This window comes from Mus caroli, chromosome 5 (genome assembly GCF_900094665.2).
Source record: "Mus caroli chromosome 5, CAROLI_EIJ_v1.1, whole genome shotgun sequence".
In the NCBI taxonomy this organism is placed as follows: Eukaryota; Metazoa; Chordata; class Mammalia; order Rodentia; family Muridae; genus Mus; species Mus caroli.
The window spans coordinates 86,159,038-86,165,762 of NC_034574.1; the positions used below are offsets into that span (position 1 = coordinate 86,159,038).

Below are 6,725 nucleotides of genomic sequence, written 5' to 3' on the forward strand. Positions count from 1 at the left end.
GACTAGCTATGGTATAGGAGGGTCAGGTAGGTAGGAGAGAACAGAGTCATCCTTTTGAGGCGTAATATCCTTATTACAGTGGAATTTGATTTTACTAAATGAGTTAGAAACACCTCACAAATTAAGGTGGTTTTGGGTATATTTGTTTGGTGGATCTGGTACACATCACCAAGTTTCTACTTCTGAGCCAAATTCCCAGGCCTAAACATCTAATAGGAGACTTGCTTTATCACTGGATTCAAACAATGGTTTTATAGCTATGTCATATAAGAATATTAATGATTTCATTGGTTTGTTTCATCAAATCATTGTTGGAAGAACATAATAGCATTTTTTCTCATATTAAAAGCTTGCAATCAGTCTTATCATGATGAGTCTTCATAGACTTTCTTTTGTGAAGAGGCAATACCATGCATTACCTGTCTAATATTTTAAAACTACACAAAACTGTTTATAACACCTTCAGAAAATTCTGAACATTAATAAAATTATGGGCTTTTTTAGCCTGCTAACTGAATAACACTTTAGCTCATCTAAAAATGTTTCTTTACTATAGTAAGTACTTCATCTATTTTTAATTGCTAATTTAATTCTAGCAGCAAAAATTTTACTTAGGAAATGATTCCACAGAAAAAAGCAATAGGCAGCATGAAAAAAATCTACATAGTAATCTTTAGGATTCTATTAGGTAGGGGCTGGAGAGATGGCTCAGCAGTCAAGGTTGCTTTTCTAGAGGACCTGGGTTCAAATTTCAGTAATGGTGGCTTGCAACTGTTTGTAACTCCAGTCTTCAAGGATCTATCCTCCTGTAGGTGGGCATCAGGTGCACACATTTGATACACAGACATTCATTTAGGCAAAATGCCCATGCACATAAAGAAAAAAAAAACAAAAATATTTTGTTAGGTTTATTATTATTATTACTTAGTATTTTGGGGGTACAGTTCCTGTCTCAAGAATAAACTCAGCTGTGTCTAGTGGAGTTCAGCTCCAAATATCCATGATGACTTTAGGACATATTCTCCAGAGTGTTCTGATAGTGATGATGAACATGGACTAGGGTCATGTACACTGATGCTCAGGTCTACTGAGTACCAACCAGGTAAACTTTCAGAATTCTGCATTCTTTAATTCAGGGTTAATGGTGTGATAGCAGATGACACTCTGCTCCATAGCCTCTCAGCCTTTTTCAGCTGTGGGAGATAGCTTATGTATAATGCTTACTAGGTTATATGTAATAACAGGAAGGATGAAAGGAAAGGAGGAGGGGGAGAGAGAGAGAGAAATAAAAGAAGACACTGAGACCAGTGAGTGTAATATTTAACAGTCATAAAATGATGAGATACATTTCAGTGTTCTCATGCCATGGATGTTTTTCCTCCACAAAACAGAGGAATGGTTGATATCCTGTATGCATAAACATTCCTGTTGCTCAATAAAGAGTTAAATACTGTCTTAGAGATAGGTCAATGATATAAACATAGAATTTACAAAGGAAAGTGGGACTGGGGAGATGGCTTAGTGGATAAAGCACAAGTGTGAGGACCAGGGTGTAAATCCCCAGAGCCCATTTAAAAGAAGGTATGTATGGTGCCCACTGAAGTCCTGGTACTTGAGAGTCAGAGTCTCAAGAACAAGCTGCCAAGTTAGACGAGCTGGAACTGTTGAGCTCTGGATTCAGTGAGAGAGCCTCTTCAACAAATAAAGTAGAGAGTAATTAGGGAAGTGAAGAGTCCCTTTTATTCTATTTTTGTCTCCACTCAGAAACTAGGCCATAAACCATTTGCTATTCATCCTAAGTGTAAGGTGCTTTGCTTCCACAGCTGATCTGTCTGTCTGAGTTGCTCTGAGACTAGAAGCTGCAAGTCTCCAGTTTAGTACCTCATACTAAACAGTGGGAGGCAAGGTAAAGAAGCCTTTTGTTCTATCTCTGCAGGAGTTGTACAGCTCTAAGTCTCAGGAAGAAAACTGGAGGAAGGCCTCTCTCTGCTTTCAGCACTTGAATGACTTTCAGAGTGCATGATCACATGATAAAGAGTTCATTACAAGTTTGCACATAAATTCAGGTCATAAATTGAATAAGAGGTTTATAACAGAGAATGTCTACATGCATATATCCACTAGGAGTAATTATCTGGCTAAACATTCATCATTTGTTACTAGCTTACTGGTTCATGGAAAGTTAAAAAAGCATAACTAAGCTGTCCTTGAAGTTGTGTGTAGATAAATCCAGTCAATATTTTCAATCTCCCATCTTTGTACCTGTGAGGTATATCTTTAGCTCCTTCTTTAACTACTTGGAATGTACTTCTAGGTTTTAGAAGTTTGTTAGCTTAGAATCAATTAAGCAGTTCTGTTATAAAAGGTGCTCGAGTATCTTTGTTTGCATTACCATTCTGAAACAATGGTGACCCTAGCATGCTGGTTGTTTCTGCAGAATAAACGCTCTTTGTTTTTGTATACTGAGTCTGGGGTCTTCCTTCAGCAATTTTTGGAACCTTACAGAAGAAACTCCATGTCAAGTTCAGAACTTCACCCATATATACATATACTAATGCACCCACCCCCCCACACACACAGAGGGGGAGGGAGAGGGAGAGAGAGAGAGAGAGAGAGAGAGAGAGAGAGAGAGAGAGAGAGAGAGAGAGAGAGAGATATTCCAGAGGACATTTTAAAAGTCAATACTTGTCAAAGTTGTGTTTTAAAAACTATAACCTAAGGGGCTGGAGAAATGGCTCAGTGGTTAAGAGCACTGATCGCTCTTCCGAAGCCCTGAGTTCAAATCCCAGCAACCACATGGTGGCTCACAATCATCCATAATGAGATCTGATGCTCTTTTCTGAAAACAACACCACCACCACCAAACAGCTACAGTGTACTTACATACAATGAATAAATAATTTAAAAAACAAAAACAAAAAACAAAACCCTATAACCTAGCTGGGCACTGTGGCATGTACCTGTAACTCTAACAGGAAGTAGAGAGAAAGATCTTAAGTTGAAGGTTGGCTTCTGGTTACATGAGACCCTGTCTCAGAAAAATCAACCAACCAACCAAACAAACACCCGGCATAATGTTTCTGTGCACTGTGTAAAGATTATCCTTGTGTTCTTCAAATGCTGATTTTTTGGCTTTCACATCTTATTTTAATCCTGACATGGCATTATAATGCTTATGTCAAGAATCTCCTGGGACAAGTTTGTGTAAACAATTCTTACCATTTATTCTTTGCCCTGTCAATAAAATCTGGTGGCCACCCAAAGGCTGGTAGCCAGGAGAGATAGATAGAGATAGAGAGATAGATAGAGAGAGACATTCAGATCTATCGTGAGGAGGAAGGAGGGAGGAGTTCATAGAGTTCAGGTGGAGAACAGAAGGCCATAAATGAAAGTATTACTGGGATCTTGGCTGGGAGGTAGCCAGATTCATTTAGGGATTAAGATAGACTGCCCAGGGCTGGAGAGATGGCTCAGTGGTTAAGAGCACTGACTGTTCTTCCAGATGTCCTGAGTTCAAATCCCAGCAACTACATGTGGCTCATAACTATCTCTAATGAGATGTGATGCCCTCTTCTGGTGTGTCTGAAGACAGCTAGAGTGTACTCATATACATTAAATAAGTTTTTGGGGTTTTTTTTGTTTTTTTTTTTTTAAGAGATAGACTGCCTATATATTGAGATGAAGCTTGAAAATAAATCTTGGTTTCTCTGTGTCATTATTGGAAACTAGTTAATAGGATAAAGAAATACATTTCGCCGGGCGTGGTGGCGCACGCCTTTAATCCCAGCACTCGGGAGGCAGAGGCAGGCAGATTTCTGAGTTCGAGGCCAGCCTGGTCTACAAAGTGAGTTCCAGGACAGCCAGGACTATACAGAGAAACCCTGTCTTGAAAAACCAAAAAAAAAAAAATAAATAAAAAGAAATACATTTCTACATACATCAATACTAAAAATAACTTTTACAGTTGGGAGCCTAGCCTTTAATGGCTGAGCCATCTCTCCAGCCCTGTCTCAAACTTTAAAAATTGGAATAAAATAATAATAATAATAATAAAACTTAATACTGCAATCACAAATCCTAAGCCACCTTATCAGTTAATAATTAGGGTTTTTTTAAAAAAAGAATAATTTATTTTATGTATGAGTATACTGTAGCTGTTCTGATATACCAGTGATGGGCATCAGACCCCATTACAGATTGGATGTGGTTGCTAGGAATTGAACTCAGGACCTCTGGAAGAACAATCAGTCCTGTTAACTGCTGAGCCACCTCTCTAGCCCCTAACTAAGGATTCCTTCCTTCCTTCCTTCCTTCCTTCCTTCCTTCCTTCCTTCCTTCCTTCCTTCCTCCCTCCCTTTCTTTTTACAGAGTTTATTTTTATTTTATGTATAGGAGTGTTTAACCACATATATGTGTATGTACCATGTGTGTGCCCTCAGAAGGCAGAATTGGGCATTGGATCCCCTAGAACTGGAGTTAATAGGTTGTCATGAGCCTGTGGACATTAGGAATGGAACTCAGGTCCTCGGCAAGGGCAGTTCTTAACTTCTGAGTAATCTCTCCAGAAACTTTTTTTTCCCCTTAAAATTTCTTTCTCTTCCTCTTCCTCTTCCTCTTCCTCTTCCTCTTCCTTCCTTCCTTCCTTCCTTCCTTCCTTCCTTCCTTCCTCCCTCCTTTCCTTCCTTCCTTCCTTCCTCTCTTCCTTCCTCCCTCCCTCTTTTCCTCCCTTCCTCCCTCCCTTCCTTCCTTTCTTTCCTTCTTTCTTTATTTTTATGTGTGTGCACATGTGTTAATGTGTGCTCCACAGCATGCATGTAGAGATCAGAAGACAACTTAGATGAATGTGTTCTCTCCATCCTCCCTGTGGGTCCTAGGGATTAAACTCAGATCATTGGGTTTATCTGCACAAATGCTTTACCCTCTTAGACAGTTATATGTCTTATATCAGTTAAGCATTGAAAACTTTTTTAAAAAGTGCCACATACATCCTTAGTCTGAAAGACTATATAAGGAATGACCATTTCCATAACATCCTGGAGAAGGTAGGACTACAGGGGCTGTAGAGTTGGTGGTGTAGGTACTTATAAAAGATTGGTGACTGTAATGCAAGGCAATTTTTTTAGTGTTGTGAAAGTTCCATTGTAATCTAGAATCAGATAATCAATTAACTATTAAAAGGCAGTGTTCCTTTGTAGCCAGGTAAGCTAATCAGATACTTTTTTTCAGGGGAACCTGGTGTGTAATGGATGCAGGCAGCAGACCCCTTGGGAATGAATGCAGCCTGTTATTTGTATGGGTTTCCCTAAATAACCCCGAAGAACATTTCAGATGGATGCTTATGTCTCTGATCTCACAGTTTCCCTATTCTATGGTCCAGACAGGTAGGTGGGATGGGTTTATATTGGCCAGGGTTTATATTGGCCAGGTCATCAGGTCCAGTCACAACAAAGAGTACATGATTAGGGCTTTGCACTGGCCCAACTTTAAATTCCCTGGTTCACTGAATCCCATTGCAAAGGAATAGGCTTCACCTAGTATAACGCTCATAACTTTGAAGATGTGGTAGCCAAGTGTGGTGGTTTAATAAGAATGGTCCACATAGGCTCATTTATTCAAATGTTTAGTCACTAGGGATAGCATCAGAAGAATTAGGATGTGTGGCCTTATTGGAGGAAATCTGTCACTGGGAGTGGACTTTGAGATTCTCAAAAGCCCACACCTGGCCCAGTGTTTTTGTGTGTTTATTTGTGTGTTTATCTTTCAGCCTGCAGATCAGGTGAAGCTCTCAGCTCCTTCTCCAGCAGCATGTCTGCCATGCCTGCTGCCACGACCCTGTCATGATAAGAGACTAAATCTCTGAAAGTGTCAGCCAGCTCCTAATTAAATGGTTCCTTTTATAAGAGTTGCCTTGGTAGAACACTAATACACCATGAAACTCCTCATCCTGAATGGAACTGGATCAAACATATTCCTAAAACGTGATCCCCTCCAATGGTAAGCCCTATGCTTCTGAAGTCTTCCACTATGCCTAATCCTGTATCTTCCTCCAAGTCTTCCACTATGCCTAATCCTGCATCGCCCTCCAAGTCCTCCACTATGTTTAATTCTGCGTCCTCCTCTAGCCTATCATATTGATGAATCAATCTTCCATCCTGACTGAAAATTTTAAAAATTAAAAGCAGTGTCCTTGAAGGATTTTCAACAATATTATAAAATAATATAAGTAAGTGCTATTTTTAGTATCACCATAATTCTACAAAAATGTTCAGTTTTGGAAGTAAATAGACCCCTATTTATATAAGCTTTTCTTTTAGTTTAGATTCTCAGATGTTTATAAATTAATAAGTGTACATGTGTAAACATTCATGTACATGCAATTTACTTCAACAAAAAAAAAATTAAACCCAGGAGCAATATAAACCCTGCTGTGGAAACAGAGACGGAGTTCTCTACACGCTTAAATTCAGTTCCTTTCTGATTGGGGTATTTGATCTGATTGGAAAGAACGATGAAAGAAATACCAGAGGGAGTAGGGAGGAGAGAGGGAGGGAGAGAGAGAGGAGAGATGTAGGAGCAGGTTAGATTTCTGGAGTCTAGTGTAGAATTAACTCTTAAAAAGACTGGTGAGTCCAACCTTAGTTCGTTTCCCCACCCCCTTTTTTGAGGGCCCACTTGATTCAGTCAGTCATTCTTCTAGTACCTTTAATTATATTTGCACAATTTTC

The 6,725-nt window shown here is 39.3% G+C and overlaps 1 non-coding gene across 1 annotated transcript; it reads left to right on the plus strand.

The window, feature by feature from the left end:
• The first annotated feature begins 5,189 nt into the window (after positions 1 to 5,189).
• Positions 5,190 to 5,325, plus strand: LOC115031178. Its single transcript, XR_003836799.1, has one exon. It is a non-coding gene; the product is annotated as a small nucleolar RNA SNORA70 (small nucleolar RNA).
• Positions 5,326 to 6,725: the final 1,400 nt, after the last annotated feature.